We start from the raw sequence: 3172 nt of genomic DNA on the forward strand, positions 1-3172 counted from the left end.
AAGGTGGGAGTTTCTCTCTCTCTCTTTTCATCCCCTGGTCTTGAAACTCCTGCCTTCCTCCAGCTACCAGGACCTGGAAGTTTCAAGTGTACATACAAGACAAAGATTTTCCCCTAAGCACCTTCACTTTTAAATGTTTTCATGAAAAGACTGAGAAAAGCACAATGCCCTTTTGATGTGAATAGTCCTAGCCAATAAGCTGGGGTCTAAGAAGAACAAAAGGCTGGACCCTCCTAGGAGTAGGATCAAATGCCTTTGAATGGGGACATTTGTTTCTTTTTAAGATTTGGTGTGGTGTGGTGTGGTGTGTGTGTGTGTGTGTGTGTGTGTACATGTGAGTTCTGATGCCATGGAAGCCAGGAGAGGGCATGGAGCCCACTGGAGCTGAAGTTCCAGATGTTTGTAAAACCATCTGATGGAGGTGCTGGGAAGTAAACTTGGGTCCTCTGCAAGAACAGTATACCCTCCTCACTGCTGAACAATCTCTTTAATCCACACAAATTAGATTTTTTTCAAAAATTATAATGTGTATGTGGTGTGTGCACACGTGTGTGTGCGTGTGCATGCACATACATGCCAAAGCATATTTGTTGAGGTCTGTCTATCTTAGGATCTTTAGTGCTGCGAAGAGACATCATGACCACGACTATAACTATTACAAAGAAAACATTTCATTGAGGTGGCTCGCTTGCAGATTCATCATCATGGTGACTGGGAGCATGGTGGCGTTTAGGCGGATGTGGTGCTGGAGCTCTGAGAGCGCTGTATCTTGCAGGCAACAGGAAGTCTGCTGACAGTCACACTGAGTGAAGCATGAGAAACGAGACCTCTAAGCTCACCCCCACAGTGACACACTTCCTCCAGTAAGACCACACTTAGTCTAACAAGGCCACACCTCCTAATAGTGGCACTCCCTTTGGCGGCCATTTTCTTTCAAACCACTACAAGGTCAGAGGACAATATGTGAAAGTTGGTTTCCTCCTGCCACCAAATGGTTCCCTGGGATTGAAGGGCCATCTGTTCTTTACCTAGGATTCAGGATTATCTACCATCAGAGTAGAACTACATCACTGGTTCTCCAGGGTCCTCAGCTTAGAAAACATAAACGAGACTTCTTAAACTCTGTACTTATATAAACCAAGTCTTTATAGTGCACACACACACACACACACATCACTGCTTCCATTTACCAAATAATATAGTATGGGCAGCACTAATTTAAATCTCTCTGCTTAAGTTTGCAACAAATGTCATTTGAAGTATTTAGCTAGTGAGCATTGCTTTTACATTAGACTCTGCTAAACTCTTTTTAAAAGGATGGAGTAGTACTTCCCAGAAAACAGTTAAATTATACTTCTTAATTGAAGCTCTAGGAACTATGACTCTATTAACTGTAGATTTATTTTACAGCAAGTATCTAGAGTAGTGTTCCCTCCAAATTACAATTTGCATTCATTTCTTAACGTGCAGAAATGCAGCTACCCCAATAGTATTAATCAGCACAAGATAACCTTAAATTATGCCTTAGCATAAACACTTCAGATTCATGAACAAGGAAGGGGTACAATTTAGCTCATGATCACTCAACAATCTCATGATACCTAAATATCTTGATCAAGTAGTATCTGGGCATTTTTACTGATTTTGTGTTGCTTTGTGTAGCACAGATAATAAAACCCAGAGACAGATACTGGGGTTCAATCCAAAAACCAGAAAAGCAAAGCAGCCAAGCCATTAGAGAAGTCTTACCTCTACCAAGGCTGGGTGACAGCAGATTAAACAGACTAAGCATAAGGAGACTAAGCAGACTGAGTCTCTCTCTTCATCCATTTTATATTTCCTCTAGACCTAGGACTAAGGTGTACGACTCCCTAGTACTGGGATTAAAGGTGTGAGTCACCACCACCTGGATTTGTTTCAGCATTGATCTTGTGTAGCCTAGGGTGGCCTTGAACTCACAGAAATCCATCTGCCTCTGTCTCCCAAATCCTGGGATTAAAGGTGTGTGCCACCACTGCTTGACCTCTAGTAGCTTAGCTTTGCCCTTCTGATCTTTAGGCAAGCTTTATTTATTAAAACATAAATAATCATCATTATGCATTTGATTCACGGTGGATGAACAACACACATGGTTGGATGGGTAAGGTCATGTGCCTTGAATTTTCATGTGTTCATCTGTCCACTGTATCAGGTATATAAGAAAGGGTGCTTCCCTAGATTCTAAATCTCTATTACTAAACTGTGGATATGAACGTTGTTCTGTCTCATTCTTCCTTGGTGAAATCCACTGTTCTTCCTTCCATAGTGACTCATCTTCCTGTTTGGGGAACAGATAATATCATGGATTCTTCTCTCTCCATCTGCTTCCCTGCTGCAGGCGCCCCAGTCTATCCATATCTAAACCATCTCTGGTGCTGTTGCCATGTGGTCTCTCCATCGTTTTATGGCAGCCTGTAGCCCTGGTCAAGGCCTTAATATCTAGACCGACTAGAACAACGATGGCCAGCCAAGCTGTCATTGTCAGAGGGTCTTCTGTCAGCACTTTGGACACTTCTGGATGCTGGAACTGTCTGTCATTTCACTCTGAGCTCCTTGCAGATGGGATTTCCAATTATCATGGAATGGCCAGTGCTCTCTTCTTTGTTCCTGTGACTGATCTGATGAATATGCTCTGCTATGACCTCAGGCTGGCCCTTCATCTATAGTCTCCTGCTCTAACTATAGGCTAAGTGACCTCTTATTGTACCTCTTTGACTATATTCAGTGGGGTCTTCCCAGGACAGTCTTCTATGCCATGAAAAAAAGAATTATCAATATCTGTTAAAGAGGTCAATACATGGTTTCTAATTACACTAGACTCTTATTCTGAAAAAACTAATAGTAATGTCCATGACATAGTTGTATGTCAATAGAATGTCTAAAGTCATCATTTAATGTATTATCATTATTGAATTCAATATTGATAGGCACTCATCCATCTAAATGAATTATGTATTCATCTGATAAATTGTTGAAATAAAATCTCATTGTTATGTTTTAACTTAGTTCATAAGTATGTGGACATGTTAGAAGACGAGATAGGAAGTGTTCTGCTTTGAAAGTCTAGCTGGATGGTGGTGGTGCACATCTTTAGTCCCAGCACTTGGGAGGCAGAGGCAGGTGGATCTCTGAG

The sequence above is a fragment of the Chionomys nivalis genome, chromosome 5 (genome assembly GCF_950005125.1).
Source record: "Chionomys nivalis chromosome 5, mChiNiv1.1, whole genome shotgun sequence".
NCBI lineage: Eukaryota > Metazoa > Chordata > Mammalia > Rodentia > Cricetidae > Chionomys > Chionomys nivalis.